The sequence below is a fragment of the Tachypleus tridentatus genome, chromosome 7 (assembly GCF_004210375.1).
Source record: "Tachypleus tridentatus isolate NWPU-2018 chromosome 7, ASM421037v1, whole genome shotgun sequence".
Classification (NCBI taxonomy): domain Eukaryota; kingdom Metazoa; phylum Arthropoda; class Merostomata; order Xiphosura; family Limulidae; genus Tachypleus; species Tachypleus tridentatus.
In genome coordinates, this window is record NC_134831.1 from 79,011,822 (window position 1) to 79,038,209 (window position 26,388).

At 35.7% G+C, this 26,388-nt stretch overlaps 1 protein-coding gene across 8 annotated transcripts in view; it reads right to left on the bottom strand.

The window, feature by feature from the left end:
- Window positions 1-26,388, bottom strand: part of LOC143256046 (uncharacterized) — a 184,845-nt gene that overhangs the window by 86,871 nt on the left and 71,586 nt on the right. The gene's annotated exons all lie outside the window — the stretch shown is intronic.

Here is a 26,388-nt window from a genome sequence, read left to right on the forward strand (position 1 = left end):
CTTAATACTTTGCTTGTTTTTCGACTAAACAATACTTGGAGTTCTTATATGTTCACTTTTGTTCAGACTTCTATGAACATCAAAGAATTGAAAAAAAAACAACATATCTCATATCCGTTATAACTTGTTATAAAGCAACTAACTATCAAATTTGTCACAAAGGTATAGCCGTGAATTAGAAAGATAATGATTAAACTATCTCAATTATTACTATAAGTGTCGTATCCAAGCCGCTCTGAAGAGCCTCGGTATTAATTGAAAGGATATTTTTGTTTGTCACTAACCATAAAGCTACACAACAGGCTATCTGTGTTCTTCTAACCGAAGGTGTCGAAATCTACTTTTTAGCGTTTTGGGCCATCAGATTTACTGGCTTTTCTGGATATAATGCAGTCAGTTTATTTGATATATTATCTGAAACAGTCTGCTTTATATTCAATCACAGATTCTTAGTAAACAATATAAACAGCGGAAACAAAAGAGTTAATATGTCTAATCTTGTTTCTACTTTGCATACCAAACTTTTTCATTGATTTTAAGCATTTCTTGTGGGCTTAATAAATCGACTAGAAAGCATATACATTCAATCACACCAAATAAACACTCTCTAAGACAAAAATAGGCTTCTTTATTTGATTTTTGAATTTCGCGCAAAGCTCATTTGTTTGTTTTTGGAAGTTCGCGCAAAGCTACACCAGGGCTATCTGCGCTAGCCGTCCCAATTTTGCAGTATAAGACTAGAGGGAAGGCAGCTAGTCATCATCACCCACCGCCAACTCTTGGGCTACTCTTTTACTAACGAATAGTGGGATTGACTGTCACATTGTAATGCCTCCACGGCTAAAAGGGCGAGCATGTTTGATGCGACGGAAATTTGAACCTTCGACCCTCAGATTATAAGTCGAACACCTTAACCCATCTGGCCATGTAGGGCCGCGCGCAAAGCTAAACGAGAGTTATCTGCGCTAGTCGTCCCTGAGTTAGCAGTGTAAGACGAAAGTGAAGGCAACTAGTCAGCATCACCCACCACCAAATCTTGGGCTGCTCTTTTATCAACGACTACCGAGATTGACCATCACATTATAACGTCCCCACGACTAAAAGGACGAGCATGTTTGAAGCGATAGGATTTCGAACCCACAATCCTCGGATTGCAAGTCGAGCGCCCTAGCCACCTGATCGTGCCAGGCCCACTTTTTTATGTTTTCAAGCCATAAAACCGTTACTGTTTATCTCAACATAACGTTAATGTTAATGTTGCTTGTCTATTTTGTGGACATTGTTCACTTGATTGAATATTATAGAAACTTTATATTTCACAATGTTTTTCTTAATTAAGTAAAAAAAAAAAGCCCTTCTTTCTTGATCCCAATATTTGTTAACTTTAACTCAAAAACACAGTTTAGTTAATCGCAAAATAACCAAATAAATTATTATAATATGAAAGTTACTTTAATCTGTAGTAAAAATTTGTTCACAAAACACTTTGATTGGTCAAAGATCTGCAATCTCAGGCTTTTTATGGGTCGCAAAGCATTAACTAAGTTGAATATTTCTTGATGACGAGAAACCCATTTGAAATAAAAATGTATCTCAGAACAGCTGGTATGGGTATTAACATATGTTCCCGACATCAGCGAGAATATAGCCAACATTTGGAAAAAAAATTTATAACAAAGCACAAGATTCCAATAAACACCAAATTTATTCAAAAACCAGATACAAAAACTAAAGTCCATATTATGTGAAAACTACACTGACAAACACAACACCAACATAATTTGTAAAACACAATGCCATAACTTTTATTTAGGAGAAACAAGCAGAAAAATGAAACTAGATTCAGAGAAGACAAAAAAAAAAACACTTTCACACGTTTTTGAACACTGCAAATGAAATACACAACATAGCCGTAAAAAACACCCAAATACTGAGTAAATAATTAGTCATTATAGAAAAAAAAAAGTACGTATAATCTTATAAACAGTCAAACATTTAGGCTTAATAAAAACGATAAAAGCATGAGGTGGGCTTGCCCAGGTTGATATATTATCCCACATATATCCGTTAAACCAGTATAAAATGGTCGAGCCAATTTACTGCAAAGCTCAATGGAATTATCCTGTTGGGACAATGGATGGCCAGAGACGGTGTTAATCTCTCCAGGATCCCCGAGATGGACTACGATCACATGAGTGGTCGATAAAAGATATATATAACTGAAAGAAACTTAACTAAAGTGACTGTGACAGACATTTCTTTTGCTTTGGACTTAAGTGTCTTTCAGTTTACAACCAATTCCTTGGGGAGCAATTACCAACACGATAACAGCGCTCCTACCGGAAAACGCATTTATTATTATACCACATGTCGATAGAATACAAAACTAGTAAGAGGAATTCCTATACATTTTCCTGATGTTTCTTCAAAACTAATTAGATCTATAAAAGCACTAGAATAGAAAGGAAGAATTTCTAGTCATTTTCTTCACGTAACTGAAAAACGTAACATAACAACTCAATTTTCGTAAATAAACGTACTTTAAATGTAGCATTCACCTTATTTCATTGTCATGTTTCATTGTACGTTCTGTCATTACAACTCACTGATAAATAACTTATCACGTTTTTAATTTTTATGAGAGACAAATAGGACAAAATAAGGTTTGATGTCAAGTGGAAGAACGTCTTAATTTAACATCGGTTATTCAGATGATACAAATTTATAATATATATTAAAACAGCCAAGAATACATTACTGCTACAAATGAATGTGAAACAAAACAGACAGTAGGGGTAATTCATTTGATCTTTCACTTATGTAACCAAACATTAAAAAGTGACACGACTTTGTCATAACGATCTCAAAACTTTAAACTTTCTCCACTAACTAAGCACTTTTTTTAATGATCAGACGCTAAAAATGATGTGAAACTTGAAATAGTTTAAAACAATAAATATAGTGAACACATGTTATAATAATAAAATAAAACAAATCCGATGTATATTGTAAGTTTGTTAATAGTTAAGCGTAAAGATACACAATGGGCTATTTTCACTTTGCCCAACATGGGTATGAAAATTCGGTTTCTAGCGTGATAAGTCTGCAGACTTTCCATTATGCCACTGGGAGGGCATATACTGTAAGATAAAGTGTTGAAATTATAGTTTGTTTGTTTTTTAATTTTAACGTAATAATATACAAGGAAAACAAAATGTTGAGCCCTGTTTTAATTATTTTCTATCAGTACTGTGACTCTCATGGGAATATTTTAACAGTAACGTCCGAAGCACAGTATAGTATAAACAAGTACTTGGTTACCCAAGTGAGAGCAGTACGTTTACCCAAGTGGGAGCAGTACAGTACAACAAGCACTGTAAACCGGTGCAGCTTTACAATCAATCAACGCGGCGGGTCAAACGTGCAAACAAAACATTGTGTAGATTTGCACTGAAAGAACAGCCACAGATAAAAAAATCATGGTTACACAGTTCATTCAATAGTATAACGATGCAAGTTCTCAACTTTAAAACGCCAAATTTTTAGTTACAGCTTGGGAGGTTTAATTCTTAGCTTCACGACCTCAACTATCTCTATTTCTTCTTCTTTTGCTCATTAAGACAAATAAGAGCTGAAATACAGAGAATATCTTTTGAGAACTAACTACACGTTATTTTGTGACAACTCATTTGTCAGATCTAGTACGTCTATTCGAAAGTCCTGCTTCTCTACCGATGAAAAGATAAAATAACATTTTACAGAAATGGACTTTTTAAAGCTACGCTTTATAGCGTTCAAATTTGAAATGTGACATATTTCTTGTTACGTTTCACATTGGTATCTTTAAACAAAACTGATTGGTATGGAAACTTTTATGGGCTACATCTTCTCATTAATTTTTCTGCGCTTTTCATTACTTTAAACTTTATTTCACTGTTTTAATTAAAGTACCTAAGTGAGAGTGTTTTTAATAAAACAAAAGTATCTGATACGTATTTATATAACATCTTTGTTAGCCTGAAGATGATATAAGAAGGTCGAAACGTTGTTCTCTGCTTTATTAGTAAAAGTGTTAATACCCATACCAGCCGTTCTGAGATACATTTTTACTTCAAGTGGGTTTCTCGTCATCACGCTGGAATTTTGTAGCAGGGTAATTGTAAAATATGGGAATTACGCTTGCGGCACTTTTAGCTTCTTAAGACAGACTGCTGATTTTATCTGTACGAAAGGACTGATGCAACGTTTTCATTTTTTTGCTGACGCTGTGCCTTGTGTGAGTTTTTACATGCACATAGTTGTGGACCTTGGTAAACACCTCATTATTGTTCCCTAAACAAAGAAATGTGTCCCCTCCCCCAAAGCTAATGCACGTATTTAGCTAAAGTAGTACTCTAGCCAATCTCAGAACTTCGTGCCCAGTTGGATATGGATTTAAGTTTACATGCTGGGAACGGAATACGTTTCAATAACCCAACGCCTAGGAAACCAAACCTAATATTGTTATCTAGAGGTTAAATCCGTCAGAGAAAGGACCGATCGACAGAAGAAGTCCTTGTTAGTGTCTCGTGAGCTATGGGGGGTGGAAGGAAACCGTGGTCACTAAACAACCAATTCTTTTGTCTTCTGTGCATTTCTATAAATTCAAGATAAGACTTATTTTCCAAAGAAAATTAAAGATTTTTATCTCCTCTCTAAAACATTTTAAAATATCTGAAATTACAATCTGAATGTTTCGTCTTTTTGTTGCTCTTGACCCTTGACACAAACAAGGTATTTTAAAATTTGTCATTGTTTATCGTCAGAAGTTATCTCTCGGTTAAATAAACTCATCTTCGGGTTATTTAAACTATCTATTAATCAAATTAATAATAATAATTAATTAATAATAATTAAAATAAATCTAAGAGAGGACAGTAAACGGAAGCCATTTATAATAACGTCGCCCCCAAACTTCGTCGATTTGTAAGTGAAAAAGGATGTGCAACCATTCATAAACTTAATTTAAATAAAAGTCAGTACCATAATATCATATAAGGTGCCAAAACCTGAGCACGATCAGATGAAAACTAAACTTTCCAGTAACATTTACTTTACAGATGTCGTTTTTAAAGTGTGGTTCGTAATGTTCTTCCAGGTGGTCCGAGGGCTGCTCGGAAATGCAAGTCACATCGAAAGCAGCGCTATTCTTCCCATTAATACTGATGAGTTTTCTCTCTTTGTTTTGAAAAAAGGTGTAGTAGATGGTTGGCGGGGTCCTTTATCCCGTCGAAATGGTTAATAAACGAAAAACTATAAGCGAAGGCTGCTTTATTTAAATTTCTACAAAACCGTAACGAATAACATGTAATTTTTATTTATTGAAGTCGAAATTTTTACAATGGTTTGTAAAAAGTACATAAATAATAAGGAATTAGTGGGAATAAGCAACTTACATTGTTGTTTGTTGTTTTGCCATTAAACACAAAGCGACACAAAAATCTATCTGTATTCTGCTCAGTGTGGCTATTATAATAGATTTACTTATACAATAATTTTAAAATCTACATTTGTTTCAGTTTAATGCACCTAACGTGTATTGTTAAATGTGTATTGCGCAAGTTTCTCCTATCGTCTAAATTTGTAGAAGATCCTCGAAAAGATTCAACAATATATGTTTTACGAAAACAGTAGTGTATTTACAAATATCGTTGAACTTTCGAGAATTTTGGCTCGATGTATATAAACCGACGCGCCAAGAGACAGTAACAGAATATTGTTTGGTCGTTACAGTCAGTATACTACAGACTTCGGAAGCTATAGTTGTGATAAACGTTTACTAGTTGAAAAATTATATATATATTTGACCAGAATATTTGTAGAATTTGAATATTATAAACTTCAGTGGATTCACTCCGGACGTTAATATTTTTACGAGGACATTAGATATTTTTCTCGGTAAAAAGTGAGCTTATAAACCGTGTGAGACCAAATAAGAACAGAGCGAGCTAGCGTTCCCGGTAAGTGAAGTGTACCAACCTAAAATTAATATGCTCCTCGTGGAGCTGTACCGTCAATAAAATATTCAGTTCCAAACAAGATATGCTCCTCGTGGAGCTGTACCGTCAATAAAATATTCAGTTCCAAACAAGATAGAAGACTGAATATTATTTGTGAATTTGTAACATTTTTGTATATAAATAATTATTTGTCATAACGTTTTGTAATAATCGTTATTATAAATTGTATTGTTTTTGTATATTACAATATATCAGTTCCTGATGACGCGAAACCCACTTGAAGCTAAAAATGTATCTCAAGGCGGTTGAAATGAGTATTAAAACTTTTATTAAAATAAAGTAGAGAACAACATTTCGACCTTCTGAGGTCAACCTGTTAACCTGAATATGATCTAAGAAAGTCGAAAAGTTGTTCTCTACTTTAATAATCGTTTTAATACCAATTCCAACCGTTTTAAGATAAAAAATATATTTGTGTCAAGAAAGAAAATTGCGTGTATCAATCTTGTTGGAAAATATCATAAATTTGATACATATCGGCATTTCAGGTTGTTTGAAGTCGTTAAACGTAACGTGTAACATAATAAATAGGAAACTCGTCTGAGATAAATTATAAAACGTAACAGTATCGAAAACCAGTTTATAGTGTTATAAGTCCGCAAATATGTCACTGTGCCACTTGGAGGTAACAATTCATGAATGACATAGATAAGTAGATAACACAGAGCTGTGTAAACAAAAAGAGAGGTATTTCTCCTTCCAGCATTTTAAATGTTTTTTTAAAGAAAAATAATGATTTTTTATACAAATTGTAAATTTAAACAAACCGTACGAGTGATTTCTAAGAATCACAGATTTACTCATATTTATAGTTATCTGAAATATACATGAATTTAAGTTTGCATTATTTTCTTGTTAAGCACAAAGTTACGAAATGGGCTATCGGTGCTCCGCCAAACGTAGGTATCGAACCCGTATATTAACGTTATAAAATATCATTAAGCCACAGGGAGAAGGTGATGCTGGTATTTAATACCCCTCTGTCAGTTGTTTGACGTAAATAATCTAGTTGTTTTGCGCCAAAAAACGACAACCAACCAACCAATTAATTCCCTCTACTATAATATATGTCGTAGCAGTGCCCACGGACAACTAGGAGTGTTGCATAGCGCGCCTAGTGGTTAACTTGCCAGACTGTAGATCTGAGGTTTCATGACTTGGGTCATGTTCCTCTAAAATCAAAATCGTGCTCCCCATTTTGGAGCCGTGAGAATTTTATAAGAATAGTGGTGAAATACCGCTATTTATTATGATAAGAACAGTCGAAGAGTTGGTAGTGGGTGGTGATGATTGGCTCCTTCCATCTAATTTATCACTTTTAAATTAGGGACGGCTAGCGCAGATAGCCCTCGTGCAGCTTTACGCGAAATTAAACAAATAAACAAAATAACAGTGCTTTCAGCACCTTCAATTCGATTAATTAAAATGTTGTTTTTTCTTTATTTGCTCTGTTCAACACGGTTCACGTTTCTGTTGCTATTAGGACCTAAAGATGTTAGGCCCAAAGCTACACTCTTATGCTACAGTAATGCGCCATAAATTTTACCATTACAAATTATTTCTGATAGAAACGTTTCTGTATATCGTATTTGTAATAGATTCTGTCAACAGGAAATTTAGTTGTGTTGTACATCCTACTAATCTTATTTTCACTTTCTGTTAACTTCTAACACCTTTTCGTCTGCCACTGGGACAGTGTAAGTCTGCGGATTCACAACGCTAAAATCAACGGTTCGATTCCCCTCGATAGACGCAGCAGATAGCCCGAGTGGCTTTGCTATAAGAAAATACGCACACTAACATTTTTTTACGTTTCTCCACAGGTGAAAACACAAATAAACAAACTTGAAAATTAATTATAACAGTAAAATCTATTTTTAAACAGAAACTTTGCTTGTTTTGTAGAGTACGGCCACTTTGACCTGGCACTGAGTCTAACATGCTGACTCGAACCCCGGATTTTAACATTGCCATTCTGTAAACTTACCACTGACCCACCAGGAAATGTAAATATCAAACGAAAAAGATCATTAAAACATAGTTGTTCCGTACATTAACTGTCATAATATTGTAAAATGCAATAGCTATAAAATTCTGTACAATGGAAATAAGTATTAATTGGGAAGAAATTAGGTTAACTTGAAATAAAGTTAATACAGAGTTCTTCGTTCAAAGCACGCATAACTTGTTTGTTTGTTTTTGAATTTCGCGCAAGCCTGCACGAGGGCTATTTGTGCTAGCCGTCCTCAATCTAGCAATGGAGACAGCTAGTCATCACCACCTACCTCCAACTCTAGGGCTGCTCTTTTGCCGACGAATAGTTGGATTGGCCGTTATATTATAACGCCTCCTCGGCTTAAAGAGAGAGCATGTTTGATGTGACGGGGATTCTAATTCAGATTAGGAGACGAGCGCCCTAACCAACTCGCCAGGCCGGAACACATGCATGACTAGTAATAAATCTTGCTAATACGAAAAATTCTATGAAATTTTTCTTTTATAATTAAGTAAAGTAACTAGACAGAAATCTAGTTAAACCGAAAAACAATAAATTTTTCGTTTATAAGAAGTAGCCTTTCGTGGTAGGCAGAGTACAAACAGTCCATTGTGCAGCTTTGTGTTTAATTCTAAACAAACAAAACAAAGAAATCATAAGAAATAAATACGATAATTGGTAGAAATTTAGTTGATACGAAAAGCAATGAAAGTTGTGGTTAAAAAAAGTAATTACAATAACTGGTAAGAAGTCTTGTTAACAATGAAAACAATATATTCCGTTTATAAGAAGTAACTACAATAACTGGTAAGAAGTCTTGTTAACAATGAAAACAATATATTCCGTTTATAAGAAGTAACTACAACAACTGGTATAAATCTAGTTAATAATGAAATAAACACGAGTTTCCATAGAAAAAAATGTTTGTTTACAACAACAACAATAAAACCTTTCATTTGATATTTCACACATCATGGTCTAGTGGTTAATTACTCATAACATTTGAATCGTAAAGGTTTCAAAACATGGTTAAGCGCTTCTTCTCTGACACTCGAATAATGAATAACTATAATTGTCATTTAAATATTTGTATGTTTGTGGTGTGGGTGAATATACAAAGTGCAATACTATAAGGTTTGACATCTTATCACCAGGAAGACAAACCCGCCACCGGGGCACAAGTTTCCAGATTCAGAATGAAAAAAAAAACATCTTTAAAATCAGACTATGGTATCAGATCTTAACCAATGGGGTTTCATTTTCTTCTTATAAAGGCGGCCAGGCATGGCCAGATGGTTAAGGAACTCGACTCGTAATCTGAGGGTCGCGGGTTCGAATCCCCGTCACACCAAACATGCTCGTCCTTTCAGCCGTGTGGGGGCGTTATATTGTAACCGTCAATCCCCTTATTCGTTGGTGACAGAGTAGCCCAAGAGCTGGCGGTGGGTGGTGATGAATAACTGCCATCCTTCTAGTCTTACACTGCAAAATTAGGGACGGCTAGCGCAGAGAGCCCTCGTGTAGCTTTGCGCGAAATTCATAACAAACCGATTTTATAAAGGGCCCAGTATTTTTCGCAAGTTCTTTGTAATATTATAAATGCGTTACATTCCTCAAATGATCGATTTCTTTATATATATGTATATATATGATTCGTTACCTGTGGAATCTACATATTACATCATACGGAATACTCCTATGATTTGATTGCCACAACACTAAATGTAAAGAATTATGTGTGTATTTTGTTATAGCAAATCCACATCGGATTGTCTGCTGTGTCCACCGAGGGGAATCGAGCCCCCTGTTTGTAGCATTGTAAATTTGAAGGTTTATCGGTGTCCAACAGGAGGACGCTAAGAATTCATCAAAAACAATTTGTTGAAATCATTAATTTTTCTTTGTAAAACGCACAGAGAGACTCGAGAATAATTAGTTAAGGTACCACAGTAATGACGATATTTTTATTTGTATGAGTCACTGGGGATCCTGTAAATGGTTAATCAACGCAGTCAGAGATTCACACGCAGATTGATACATAATAATTTACAAAAAACGTGTTTTGAAAAGGTTGATGGAACCTCGTGAATAATTTCAAGCTAAAAGTTACGTTAAAAGTAGATAGATCTTATAGCATTTAAAGAATATTCTAATTGTTTTAAGAAATAGACGGACATTGCTATAAATGTGTTTTTGATGAAATACTGCCAGCATATCATATAAGCAGACAAAGCATGTGCTTAGGGCACCAAAAACGAAAAGAAAAATTTTGGTTCAGTATTATTTTGTTTTTTTTAATTTCGGGCAAAGCTACTCGAGAGCTACCTGCGCTAGCCGTCCCTAATTTTGCAGTGTAAGACAGTGGAAGGCAGTTAGTCATCACCACCCACCGCCAACTCTTGGGCTACTCTTTTAACAACGAATAGTGGGATTGAGCGTAACATTATAACGCCTCTATGGCTGAAAGGGCGAGTATATTTGGTGTGACGGGGATTCGAACCCCCCGACTCTCGAATTAGGAGTCGAGTTCCTTAACCATATGGCCATGCCAGTGATGGGAGAGCAATACCAAGACATTCGGATTTAACGACGACAATGGAGTTACGTCATGACCGTAATTATTAAATTGTTAAACATTGAAATATTACGGGAAGAATACAACAACATAACAGAAGGCTCATTATAAGTGGTAACTTTATCTATCTCTAGTATCTCCAGAGTTTTAATTTGCATATTACAAGGAACTTCTAAGATCTATGCACAATTAACTGATAACAGTTTGCCGCAATGATATTAAAATTATCATGTTAACTCTTAAAGTGGTGAGCATGAGTCATTTTAACGACAAATTAATTTGCGTTAAAATATATTATAATATATATAAATATATTATAAGCTCTGACGGATCTGCAAGTGTAGATAACACAGACACATGCATGAAATACGTCATTTGAAAACTCAGACTATAAAACAAGTAACGCCCGTATAACACATAAGATAGACAACACAGTGATAGTTATATAACATACTGTAAAAAAACAAGTAACGCCCGTATGACACATAAGATAGACAACACAGTGATAGTTATATAAGATACTGTAGTACGTGAGATTTTTACAATAACAGTAACTATACACATACACCTTATTTAAACATTCTTATAAGCCTAACATGTGGAGCGAAACCACAGTTTTTCTTGGGCTACTCTCGTTTTCCTCCCATATCGAAATTTACAGTGTCAGGATTTATTGATCCCAACCCAACATTTTTTTTTTCTTTTTTCTTTGACGAGTGACATTTGCACTAGAAAATGTTGTTGTTGTTTTTTTTTTTTTACGGAAATCTATTCGAGGAATATCTGTGCTAGCCGTTCTTAATGTAACAGTGTAAGACCAGAAGGAAGGCAGCTAGTCATCACCACCCATCGCCAACTATTGGGCTACTCTTTTACTAACGAATAGTGGGATTGACCGTAACATTATAACGCCCCCACGGCTGAAAAGGCAGGCATGTTTGATGTGACGGGGATTCGAATTCGCGCCCCTCAGGTTAGTAGTCGAGTGCCTTAACCATCTGGCCATGGCGGCCCGCACTAGAAATTAAGGTTTTACATTGTTGATATCAAATACTGATTTATGTTTATACGAATGTTGCTAACACTACATCTGCATTTATAAAATATTATTACAATTTTAAATTGAAAATTCTATCTCATCCCTCTCTCTTCATTTGTCACTACTTGAAGAGTACAGATAACTAACTCACGAGCCTCCAGTTACTACAGCGGTTAGTCTTCGGATTTACAACCCTAAAATCAGGGGTTGATTCATCTCGGTGGGCTCAGCAGATAACCCGAGGTGGTTTTGCTGTCAGAAAATACACACACAAACTAACTCAAGAAAAGCACGCATTGAATTTTTGTTTTGCTCCATATATTTAATGCAGCTTGGAAATATTTGGTTTAGATGAAATAACTGATATTTTATTTTTCATAGGCATGCTTTAAAACGCCTTAAAGCTCGTGCTCCAAATAAATTCAACATAAAGGAAATTGTTACTTAAGTTCAGAGAGAATGAAACTGGACACCACTGACCTCGTAAACAACATAAAAAAGATAACAAATAACGCAAGTGTTCGTGTTGCTATAAATAGTGAATGTCGTTAGAAAGACAACCAAAATATTCTTGTAAATTCCAGCCTTTTAAGCATGGGAAGCCTTCAGTCATATTCGTCACCTTTGAACCTTGTTTTTTTGTTTTAATTTCGCGCAAAGCTACTCGAGGGCTATCTGCGCTAGCCGTCCCTAATTTATCAGTGTAAGACTAAAGGGAAGGCAACTAGTCATCACCACCCACCGCCAACTCTGGGGCTACTCTTTTACCAACGAATAGTGGGATTGACCGTCACATTATAACGCCCCCACGACTGAAAGGGCAAGCATGTTTGGTGCGACCGGGATGCAAACCCGCGACCCTCAGATTACGAGTACGCATGCCTTAACCTACCTGACCATGCCGGGCTTTGAACCCTGTACCTGGAAACTGACAACTGCATTTGACGATAAATTTTAAGACTTCGTGCTGAATAAAATAACAAACAACAAAAAATGTATAGAGACACAACAACGTAAGTCTGAAGTCGAGCACGTTCGACTACCAAGCATGTGCACGAAATAAAAAAATCTGTTACTACAAGCTTAACGTAAGAACGGATCTTTGTTTGATTGTTTTTAATTTCGCGCATAGCTTCACAAGGGCTATTTGCGCTAGCCGTCCCTAATTTAGCAGTGTAAGACTAGAAGGAAGGCAGCTAGTCATCACCACCCACCGCCAACTCTTGGGCTGTTATTTTATCAACGAATAGTGGGATTGATCATGACTTTATAACGCCCCCACGGCTGAAAGGAAGAGCATGTCTGGTGTGATGGGGTATTGAACCCACGACCCTCAGATTAGGAGTGGAGCACTTTAACCACCTGGCTTTGTCAGACCTGAAAATGTATGATTTCCATAAGTTAAAACATCAGGGATGGGGAGGCTTGTTTGTTTGTTTGTTTTGGAATTTCGCACAAAGCTACTCGAGGGCTATTTGTGCTAGCCGTCCATAATTTAGCAGTGTAAGACTAGAGGGAAGGCAGCTAGTCATCAACACCCACCGCCAACTCTTGGGCTACTCTTTTATCAACGAATAGTGGGATTGACCGTCACATTATAACGCCCCCACGGCTGGGAGGGCGAGCATGTTTGGCGCGACACGGGCGCGAACCCGCCACCCTCGGATGACGAGTCGCACGCCTTACGCGCTAGGCCATGCCAGTCCAGGACGAGGAGGCTTCAAGTAGGCCCTTGACCGTGATAATTAAACCAATCAAATAATACTTCTTAAAATACCTTGAATGCAATCAATGTCAACTTGCATGAAGTGATAACTGGTTTATTAAATGAAAGCAAAAGGTATACATTTAGAATCATTACGGTCAATTACGTAGAACTATTAACAATCTGCACAGAATATCTGTGAACTGATAACAACTAGCTTAATTCGTCAAACAATGAAAAAGTGAATATGTAACTCTTTTCTAGTCTGAATTAAGAAAAGTTAGCATCGCAAAAGTTTTATTTTGTTTCTTTATGAAATTTCGCTCAAAGCTACATGAGAGCTATCTGTACTACCCGTTTAAATTAAGTAGTGATAAACTATAAGTAAGGTAGCTAGTCAACACCACCAAGCAACCCTTGGGCTACTTTTTTACAAAATAATAGGGGGATTGGTTGTCACGTTATAACACCCACACGGCTGAAAGGGTGAGTATTTTCGGAAATTGGATTCGAACCTTCGATCCAGAAATTGAAGGGAAGCTCCGCATACCAACAAACTACGCCAGGCCCTTCAGTGAAATAATATTTATTTAAGAAATATAGTTCTTTAAAGAGATAAAAGATGGCGACATAAATTACAAATAAAGTATATAAAATATGGGATATTTTCTGATGAAAAAATAAATAAATCTGAGATTATCAACACATTTAAAAAGAAATTTCATTGAACTCCTTCATCATTTTGTTAGCAGATATAGTTAATTTAAAGTATACCTTATTTGATCTTGAAATATTTTCAAAATTGTTACTCCCACAAAATATTTTTTAATTAAGAGATACCTCATAATTCTTAGTAGTTTTCAACTATATTAGTTTTCGAATTTTCGCGCAAAGCTATAAAAGAACTATTTACTCTCTTCGTCACTAATTCAGAACTAGCAGACTAGAGAGAAAACTAGTCAACAGCCCATGCCATAAATTTTCGAGGTACTTTTGTTTCACCAACTAGTGGGGTACTATTAAATGTATATATATATATATATACAGGATGTCCCAAAATAATGTTTACACTCTTTGGATCATTATAACTTGCCTTGTTTATTGATTTTAACAATGAAACAAGATACATATGATAGCCAAAGGATCTATTTAAAGATTTAATACTGAAATCAAGAGAAAAAATAACAAATAAAATTCTTCCCAAGGAAAACTCTCCTTGGTTGAAATTGTAAAATGTCACAATTTGCTTGCTTCACTTCAGGTGTTGAAACTGAAATCCGTTCTGCTCCAGACACATCTCATAACGGGAAGAAATGGAAGTGCACACATCAAACACCATCTCATCTGGTATTAAAGCACATTGTTCTTCAATTGCAACTCTTAATTCGTCAATTGTTGCCATTTTTGTGCTGTAAACTTTGTCTTTCAGAAACCCCACAAAAAGAAATTCATGGGTGTCAAATCTGGTGATCTAGCAGGAAATTCTACACTTCCTCTTCGTCCAACCCATCTGTCTGGCATAGATGCATCCAGATAAGCTCTCACGTCGCGATGGAAGTGGGGAGGAGCGCCATCCTGCTGGAAGAAACACTCTTCTTCTCCAAATTGTTTTTGGATGCGTCGCATGGCAAACTCTTGTAGCATGTTGAGATAATTCAATCCTGTTACGGTGTCTTGGAAAAAGAATGGTCCGATGAGTCCCCTAGCGGACAGACCACACCACACAGTCACTCCAGGCAAATTCAAGTGATGTTCCTCTGTAACATGTGGATTTTCTGTTGCCCAGTAGGTGCAGTTGTGTCGATTTATTGAGCCATTCAGCTTAAACGTTGCTTCGTCACTCCAAACAATTTTGTGTGGAAATTCATTATTGCCTGCACATCTAGCAAGATGCCATTCACACAACTCAACCCTTCGATCAGGGTCATCTTCATTCAGAGCGTGAACAAGGGATGGGATGAAACTTTTGAATTAGAAACGCTTCAAAATGCGTTGAACGCTGGATTTAGGGATACCTGTTTCACGAGACAGTTGGCGCACTGATTTTCTTGGAGAATTCAGAACATTATCAATGACCTCTTGCTCTCTTGTTGGGCTTGTTGATGATCTTTTTCGACCGGAGCGACCATTTCTCATATTGTGGAGAGTTCCGTGTTCATCAAACTTGGCGATGATGCGTGAAATGCTTGGGCGAGATGGCGCATCCATATGGAACTTTCTAGTAAAACGTCTTTGCACTTCAGCTTTGTTTTCGACTTTCCAAAAAGTTTTGAGAATGAATATTTTGTGCTAGATTTTAAGCTGATTATCCGCCATCCTTGGACACAAGTCAAATATGAAACAAAAGAAACGGTTTATTAGCTATACGCAGTCAAAGAGTGTAAACGTTATTTTGGGACACCCTGTATATAATGTATATATAAAATGGAAATGTGATACCTTATAGTATCTATTAAAGATGTCTTAAAATGGAACGTAATGGTTAATTAACATTTCTCGGACAAGCACATCTATTCATCCATTCATTTTGTGCATTAACTTCCGAATTTTGAAAAGTTCCTGACATTAATATTAGTAGTTGAGAACCAGAAATTTAACACAGTTATTCCTTCTTTCTACATAAATATATGTGTGTGTGTTCTTGGTCATTTCAAAGGTATCATTCATTTTGTCTATTGCATTTGATCTGCCTGTGGTCTTTGACTTTTGAATGTAAAACACCACAAACTAAATTATTTTAATAAAAATGAGCATCTTTTTAATTTAAATGTTATTGCTGTTGTTAATATCCCCAAACTAAATAACGTACAAACTGTCAAAATACATTGTTAATATCCCCAAACTAAATAACGTACAAACTGCCAAAATACATTGTTAATATCCCTAAACTAAATAACGTACAAACTGTCAAAATACATTGTTAATATCCTTAAACTAAATAACGTACAAACTGTCAAAATACATTGTTAATATCCCTAAACTAAATAAAGTACAAACTGTCAAAATACATTGTTAATATCCCTAAACTAAAATAACGTACAAACGGTGAATATACATTTGATAGATCTGTTTTAGTCTTTTCTATGCCTACATTTTTCTTCTAATCTTTTCAATCAGAGTTCTCAAAACTGATTTTTTTGGGTAGTCCAACAGTCAGCGGTTTTTGTGGTCCTGCTGTGACTGTGGTTCTTTCTAGCAGAAAAAAATCTAGGAAGAGTGACAATACGTGCTAAAAACGGGATTACTGTAATTTAAAGAAGTCAACGTGGGAGGCCTAACATGGCTGACATAAGAGCAGTTGAGATATCAGAAGGTGACCTGGACAAAGTCTTCACAATAACTCCCTTGTAGCCTTAGAGTTGACTAGTTAAAAATACATATGACACAGATAATATCTTTATAACTTCAATAAACCACTTTTGTAATTCGCGAGCTATAAAACTTCAAAGAAACAATATAAAAACGTGCTAAGAAAGAAAATTCATTATCTAATAGCTGTAACCGCTCCAGCAGAAATAAAAAAATAAATACAAATGTTTACCAGAAATTCTTTAACGTTAGTGATTCATATTTTGAAAAATAACTGAGATAAGTATCGAGAATTAAAGTTATTTTAGTAAAATGTTAATTCAAAGAGAAGTCGGTACATGACATTGGCCTGTTTCAAAACGAAAGAATTAGAGTAATTTTATCTGCTTTTTGTCTTTACTATAAGTGCTGCAGTGTTAAATGTTTTAAAGAAAATATAAATCAAGGTAGGAAGGTTGTATTTTCATACATATTTTTGTGAACGGAGTTCCTAACCAAAAAGCGCCTTCAATCACAATAAATAAGTTGGTCTATGTTTGTTTGTTTTAGAATTTCCGGAAAGCTACACGAGGGTTATCTGCGCTAGCAGTGAAAGACTAGAAAAATGGGAGCTAGTCATCACTACTCACTGCCAACTCTTGGACTACTCTTTTACCAACGAATGGTGGGATTGGCTGTAACATTATAACGCCCCTACGGTTGAAGGAGCGAGCATGTTTGGTGTGACAGGGATTAGAACCCGTTACCCTCGGATTTTAGTGTACGTTTGTTTTTGTCATGTAACCTGGTTTACTTTTAACTTTTATTTTTCTAGAAACTCGTGTTTGTCACTAATATCGTTTCTACAATTCAGAGAACGCGTAAATAAACAGAAATCTACACCGATGAAACTCAAGCTGCACTGCGTGTTGAGCTGAGAGTTATATATGAGGCCTGGGATGGCCTGGTGGTTAGGAAGCTTGACGCGTAACCTACTTGTTGTGGATTCGAATCCCATTAGCGAATACGCTTGCCCTTTCGGCCGTTGTGAAGTTATGACATAGCCTTCAATTTTGTTACTTGATTAGAATAGCCTAGGAGTTGACAGTGGGCGATGTTGAATAGCTAGCTGCCTTCCCTCTGGTCCCACATTTCCAAATTAAGGAAGACTAGCGCAGATAGCCCTAAGGAAGCTTTAAGCAAGATTCAACAAGCACACAAATAACACTGAGAGAAAAATAAAAGAAACCAGTGGTTCGGAAATAAAAAAGTTTGAGAATATGTCACTCGTTGGCCGAGCAGTAATCTTATGAGTTTATAACACTAAAAGTCGGAGACCAGTAATCGCTGGGAGGGAGGGGGTAGGACAGTGTAGATAGTGCTTAAAAGGCAAAGTAAATATTTTCTATTCAATTGTGGCATATATACTGTCGTTTAGGTTTAAGGCATAAAGCTTATTAAACATTTTCCAAAAGTCCGAGAAAAAGTGGTTAAAATTACAGATAGTTTGTTTTTATTTCAAGACGTTTCACAAAAGTTCAATTTTTGCGATGAGATGCAGTTATTTATGCAGTTCTACGTTAAGGATACTCTGGTAGGAAGTATAGCTTATAAAGTTATCATATATAAAATATTTAAAATTCCTCAAATTGTACAAAAACACACACAAAAAAAGAGTAAAAACAAAAGTAAGTAACTGACATAAATTGAAACAGTCGTGATTCGATCTGCAATAAAACATTTGAATATTTGTAAAATAATTGTGGGTCTTCTTAAGTAAAACTAATTTCTAACGTAAAAAAATTGTGGGTCTTCTTAAGTAAAAACTAACTCTTAACGTAAACGAATTGTAGGTCTTCTTAAGTAAAACTAACTCCTAACGAGCTTATCTTATGAAAAAATGGTAAACAAAAAAAAACAACTTAAAAGAACACTAGTCTGAAACATATTTTCTTGTTTTATCTAAAATAAATAAAATGTGCGCGTGGTGATGAGAGTTATAAGTTTAGGACTTAGGGTTTTACGAATATAATTTCAACAACAAATGGACAATATCCATCAATTTCACACATACACAAATCCAAATGGACACACGATTGAGTCCAGAAATGCCTGTCTGGTGAGTGAATGTTGAACACCCACAGTCAGAAACCGCTCGTTTGTATAAATGTGTCGTCACAGTTACGTCACAGTTACGAATAGAGTAACAGCACGTGATTTATCGGTTAACCGCTACGTAATACATCACAACTCCAAGGTGGTCTTTCTTGTAGAATTTTTTTGTCTCTCGTTACAGTAAGTGGAGAAAAAGGTATTGAATATATCATGTACTTTTTCCCCTTTTGCTGTGTTAAACAAATATCATTAAAATGTCTTCTCTAATGGCTTTAACTTTTAGTTTATAAACCATGACTGACAATATTCCAAGTGCAACAAACTTGAGAGTCAATTGGCCCCAGACTCATACATCATACTGTTCCTTCTAAGCTTTTCTTTTTGCACGATACAACATAAATAAATTAATGCCACAGAACAAGCTTACACTTGATTTCACTAAGTCATTACCATGGTAGAAGGGAGTTTTACTTTCCAGCTATTTCTCTCTTTCTGTCCCCAGTGGCATAGCGGTATGTCTGCGGACTCACACTGTTAGAAACCGGGTTTCTAACATCCACGGTGGGCAAAGCACAGATAAACCATGTTGTAGCTTTGTGCTTAATTCCAAACAAACAAAGAAACTTTCTCTTTCTGGAAGAAGGCTGGAGTCATCAATGACCATGATGACGGAAGTTTAATGTGATCAAACCAGTCGACATATCTAACACGATAAACAAACAATCATGTTAATACAATTAAATCTCACATTTTAAATAAAGGTATGTGCCATATTAATAAGACCTCCACAGAACGTTAAATAACCAAGTTAGTACAGCTGAATCGTATGTAAGTGGTTTAACTTTTCTCTTTGTTTTATAATGGGTGATGTGTACTAATTTATTCTTACAAATTATACATGGATATGAACAAATAATTATTGACGCTATACGGTGAAAATAATACACATCTTTCCGTTTGCGTATTGTTAATGAACTGGCCACTGTCCAGTTCATTAATTAAGTTGCACGTTCTAACTTCCAATTACTTCTTATTAACTTCTGACGAATTCTTAGCAACTGCCGGATCCTTCATCCGTGACTCTCCCTGCTCTTATCGATTTCACCATTAATTGGTGTACTGTGTCCTTTAATACTGTTTGACACTCTCTTCCAGAAAACATGGTTTCCTCCTAATTAACGGTCAAATATCTGACTTGATCCTTGGATAGCTTCGTCCAATTAAGAACACCACGACCAATCAGGAGCAATTTGAGGAATGAGCTTGATTTTCCAACTCTTCTGTTTCGACTTTAATTAAATGCGAGGTATGACGGACGTTTGTGTCCCTGGTCAGTTGTCTTGGCTGATTTTAGCCTTACGGATTGATCAGTAAGTTAAATGTTGAATACAGGCGGAAACTGGTGAAGACTAATTTCTTCATCATCGTTTATTTATTGACTTTGCATCCTTATATTACAAGCATTAGTACACACGCACACAAAAGATTTGAACTAATTTTAATATGAAATTAATTTGTCTGTTGTTAAGCGCAAAGATATACAACTTGTTATCTGCGCTGTATCCGCAGCGGGTATACGAACCAAATGTTTACGGCCACAAGCCATCAGGCTTACCGTTAAGCTGTTGTTGTTTTGAATGAAGCACAAAGCTACACAATAAGCTATCTGTGCTCTGCCCACCACGGGTATCGAAACCCGGTTTTTAACATTTACCGTTAAGCTAATTTGCATTCATTGTACAATACAAATATGAAAATAAACATTATTATCTTCAAATAATTGACTTCCAATGGTAGGATGGATTGTTTTTTCGTTTTCGGATACCCGAACAAAGCAACTCCGGGACTATCTTGTTACACGTCCGTAATTTTAAACTGACAAGGCAGATGGAAAGAAGCCAGATCCGGCGGCAACTCTTGGGACTGGTCCTGTCAAACTGAATAGTGAGGTTTGACCGTTACCTTTATAACTAAAGTGTGGAAAATTATTTTAAAGATTTTTTTTTACAGTAACGAGAAGCGAACGTAGAACACACAAATCCGCAGTTCGGTAAACTAATAACTGGACTTTTATATTGGTTTATTTTTGGCTTCAATTGTTGTATAAGTTAGGCTTCTTTAATTTTGCGTTTGTTTATGTTTGTTTCTTTATTTAGTATTTGAGTGTTTTCTATGGTTATGCTGTGTTTATTTGACATGCAGTGTTCGAAAACGTGTGAAGGTGACTTTGTCTGTTCTTTGAATCTGGATTCCATTTTTCTACTTGTTTTTCCCATATAGAAGTCGTGGCAGTTATCACATTGTATTTTATAAATAATGTTGGTGTGGTGTTTGTCAGTGTAGTTTTTCATAGTTTAGACCTCAGTTTTGTGCCTGGTTTTTGAATAAATTTGGTATTAACTGGAATGTCATATTTTGTTACTAGTTTTTGCCAAATGTTGGTTATTTTTCTGCTGATGTGGGGAATATATAATAAATAATAATAACTGGACTGCACTCTGCTTAGTAATATAGTAAAAACAAAATGTCAAACTATTATTATAGAAGTACAGAAGTGGCCCGGCATGGCCAAGCGTGTTAAGGCGTGCGACTCGTAATCTGAGGGTCGCGGGTTCGCATCCCCGTGGCGCTAAACATGCTCGCCCTTTCAGCCGTGGGGCGTTATAAGTAACGGTCAATCCCACTATTCGTTGGTAAAAGAGTAGCCCAAGAGTTGGCGGTGGGTGGTGATGACTAGCTGCCTTCTCTCTAGTCTTACACTGCTAAATTAGGGACGGCTAGCACAGATAGCCCTCGAGTAGCTTTGTGCAAAATTAACAAACAAACAAACAAACAAAAAAAAACAAACAAGAAGAACAAAAACCGTAAATGTGTATATATTTTTCAGCTACACCTATAGTCTCATACGATACCGAAATTTTGAAGACCTAACGTTTAGAAAGACAAATATTGTTGAAGTTGCCAAAAATTGACAGAAACCCCCAAAATACCAAGCCGTCTCACACTGATTCGAAATGATGTTATCTGTACGTTTACGTATAAACTAGGTCTCGTACAATAGACAACAACAGATGTACCATATTTTTTGATGTTGTTACTGAAATGTACAACCCAAAAGACAGAATAAATGCAGTTTTTGACCTCTGGTATATAAAGAAAATAAATTATAAAAAAGTAACAGTATATTTAAAAAAACCATAAAAGACTAAAAAAAAAGCTGTACAGCTTCTGAATAAAACAAAAGTCACCCTAAACAGAATATCATTTTATCATTGGTAATGATAAAACGTGATTGTTAGTCAGGACCTAACAAAAGATATCAAAAGCGATGGACAAAGGATGGTGATGACTAGCTGCCTTCCTTCTAGTCTCACACTGCTAAATTAAGAACGGCTAGCGCAGATAGCCCTCGTGTAGCTTTGTGCGAAATGTAAAAACAAAACAATATGTATTAAATTGTTAGCGATTCAAAAACAACACTTTTAAACGCGATTCAAATATATTGATGGGAACCAACCGATTTTGACTTCAGTGAAATTTCTTTATTTAAAAAAAAAAATCAAGTTAAAGATGCATGAGAGCAAGAAATTTATTCTTTCTCTCGAGATTTTAAGTACCATGAAAAATAAGTTACATTTTGCATGGTTCTCCAAATTCCTAGATGAGTGTATGATAGAGTAAGTACGTTTTTGTTTGTCCCAGGAAATATGATATATGTGTACTTAACCTTAGCCTTATGAAGATAAATTTAAAGTGGTTCCGTGTTGTGATATACGTCTCTTTATAAAACAAATGTAGAAGTACCTAACACGATTATAATAATATGATATATAACGCTTGTGTTGCTGAGGGAAAGTCGGTTTCGTATTTTCGCGCAAAGCTACATAAGAGCCATCTAGGCATAACTGTTCCCAATATTGAACTGATAAATTAGAAGAAAGACAACTAGTCAGCCCCCCGCCAGCTCTCGTTTCTCTCGGTCGTATTGTTTGTTATGTTTAAGCACTCCTGCTACAATACTTAGTGGTTTTACTGTTGTTTTGTTCGATGAAGATTATTGTAAATCACAGTTTTCCTAAATGAGATTGGTTGTTGTTTGTAGTTAGGCACAAAGCTACACAGTGCTTTGCCCACCATGGGAATCGAAACTCGGTTTCTAGCAATGTAAGTACGCAGACATACTACTGTGCTGTTTGGAAGCGTTAAATAGTGGGAATTGACCTTCTCACTTACAGTGTATATCCAGCCTCATATTGCGCAGCACGTTTTTCATGACAACGGGACACCAACCATGGTTAATCGGGCTCGCAGACTGGGCAAGCTGAGCACCATGTAACACCTAATATCGCTCCTTTCCCCAGCAAATCAAATATGTCAGAAAATCTTCTAGCGTTTTTGGAGTTCTAAGCTGTATGTCAAGAAATCCTCTAAACCATCTTTAATATTATTAAAACGAATTGTGATAAAATAGTGGGGAAAAAAGACGTAAATCCTCAGCATAACGTAAGGTTAAAGTTTGTGAAGAGAAAACAAAGCAGAAAAGTGTTGTTTGACGTTTAAATGAATTTTACTTGAATATTGACAAACAAAAATAGCAAGAAAAATAAATTAATTTTCCATAAACCTAGAGGTGAGATAAAATTAGAGTGAACTAATAAATAAACGTAATTCAAAATCTTGTTTTGTTCTTCGACTGTGGTATTGTTTTCTGGCATTTCTTAAATATGTTTTATAAATTTGTCAATAGATGGCTATAAAGTGGATAAGGGTATCTACTAACAATAACATTTAGGAATTTTATAGAACAGTCATTAGGGCACCTTTGTTGCAAACCCACTGATGTATGAAGTCATTTTCATCTAAAGAAAAACAAACTGTAACACATCTTTAATTACTGTCACTAATAAAATCGTTCATTTCTTAAACAAAAAAAAAAAAAGACTTGGATAAGGTCTAGCAGACGATAACAAGATTAAACACGCATAACAGATGCACGTGTGTGTTTGTAGGATAACAGAACAGTGCAGAGCCGTGCCTTGCAGCACGAGACTTGAGATGATATTTCAGAAGGCGGCATGAGTGAAAAGAAAAACTTCCTGCACGTCTCCTGCTTTACATTTCACATAGTGTATTGAAGTAACAGCTGTCCTTTCAATATACCATGGCAACTATTAAAAGTAGAAGCAAACATTTCGATTTTCTCTTCTCCAAACCAAAACTTTGATATAAAATTTATCCTTTTTAACTTTTTTGCTGTGAATCTCTCTCTCTATATATATATATGTATATATTTATATAGAAAATTAATACTTAACAGATAACCACAACTTAATTATACCAGTGTGCCCGGCATGGCCAGGTGGTTAGGGCGCTCGACTCCTAATCTGAGGGTCACGGGTTCAAATCCTCGTCGCACCAACCATGCTCGCCCTTTCAGCCGTGGGGACGTTATAATGAGACAATCAATACCACTATTCGTTGTTAAAAGAGTAGCCCAAGATTTGGCGTTCGGTGGTGATGATCAGCTACCTTACCCTCTAGTCTTACACTGCTAAATTAGGGACGGCTAGCGCAGATAACCCTGGTGTAGCTTTGCGCGAAATTCCAACCAAAACATAATTTTAAAATGTCCCAGTATTTCACCCACACCTATATTCGTCCATTGACGATTTGAGAAAACTTAGGTTCTTATTTTGTATATAACTGGTGTATTTCGCTGCAGTTTTTGAACAATTATTCTATAGAGTACACGTTCCTTCCTCTCTTTCTGTCAGATCGGTGAAGAATTGGTTTCTTAAAGAAATGTTTAGACGAGAGATTTGGTGGGAGAGTGACTCATCGAGCATTCACGAAGTGCACTTTCTGCTACATTTATCAAAAGAGACAATTAAAATTTTCTTTAAAATCGGTGCATAAAAATATGTTGTTTGTGCAGCGTTTCCATTTATATAGAATAATTCTAAAAGAATGAATAACAATTGCATATTATAAAATATATACATGCAGAACAGCTTTTCGATATAATAGAGAAGTGGAAAAATAAAACTTACTGGTAATAGCTTTCTTAATTTTTCTATCAGGTTTATTCTACTCAAGCGAAGCGAGGGAATATGTGCTAAAAGCGCACATAATATGGCCACCAGTGTCCAGAGCTCGTCTTAAGGCGCGCACGTATGTGTGTGTTTTCTTATGGCAAAGCCACCTCGGGCCGTCTGTTAAGTCCACCGAAGGGAATCGAGCCCCTGATTTTAGCGCTGTAAATCCGTAGACTTACCGCTGTACCAGTACTGGACTCGCCTTAAGGCTCTGGAAGCTCTTGGATTCTGCAGTAAATTGAATATAATCTCCTGCAGAATGAACAGTGGGCAGTCCACGAGCTACAGAGAACCCATTATACATAACATTAGTAAAAAAATATTTAGATGACATACATTGTGAAGGACTTCAATGTCACGCGCAGAAAAATAAAATATTCTGTTATATAGATAAATCATACGAAAAGAGTGTCGTACTTAATAATTTTCCATTTTTTAAAACCAAAGAATGTAAAAATATAATTTTTACGAGAATAAACCATTTATATTGTGCAGGGAATTGAGTACGTTATATCAAAACGATTTTGGAGTAAATTAGCACATTAAAGTTGTTATTCTCATAGTGTAGCGGAATGTGTCAGAACTACATTTTGACATTATTAGGCGTTTCATACTAGTATGATGTCACAGAGAATTGAGAAAGGTGTGAAACATTCGTTTCTCGTGTAAAATATTCATTCACTCAGATTATTAAGATACTTTTGGATAGGGACATCAAGTTTATAAGACTGACATTTTGCTTACATTTAATGCAAATGAAAGAAAACTGGAACATATCGTACTCTTAGGGATGGTAAGCAAGATGAGGCGACTTGTAATGGGTGAGAACCCTCGAACACTGAAATTGAATGGGGTCACAGTCATACCTTAAGCAGTTAGAGATACCAGTTAAGCCGCCTATGGATTTCTGTGTATTTGGACTACTGAACAGGACACTGGAAAATTTTATCCTCGTAAATTAAATAGATTATGGAAAGCATGCAAAGAGACATACTGTGCTTTGAACGTGAACGCTTTCGACGAAGCCTTTTGCAATGGAAACTACGCTGCAGAGCTATTGGAAAAATGCAAAACAAGACGTAGCTGAATGAACTGTAAGATGTGATGAACCATCAAAATTATTTTAATATAGCCTTTCATCTACTGTATTAATATTTTCTTTATATAAATATCACTCATTCGAAATGGGCTTCGAATTTGCAATAAATAACAACATTTGTTTACTGTTAAGAAAAAGACTGAATGGGCTATTTCTGCTGTGTCCACAACCGATACTGAAACCAGATGTTTAGTGTTATAAGCCTCCGAACTTATTGCTGAGCCACTGAGGGACACACCAAAAAGAAACAAAAACGACTCTTTTAACGGATTTAATGGCAGTGGGATAATAGAACTGATTTTGTCTTGTACAAATGTATTTGAATAACATTTCATGTTTTAAAAACTCATTCGTTGTTTAATTCTAGTTAGGTCAACTAAGAATCAAGATGTATATATTATGCATACGCATCTATTG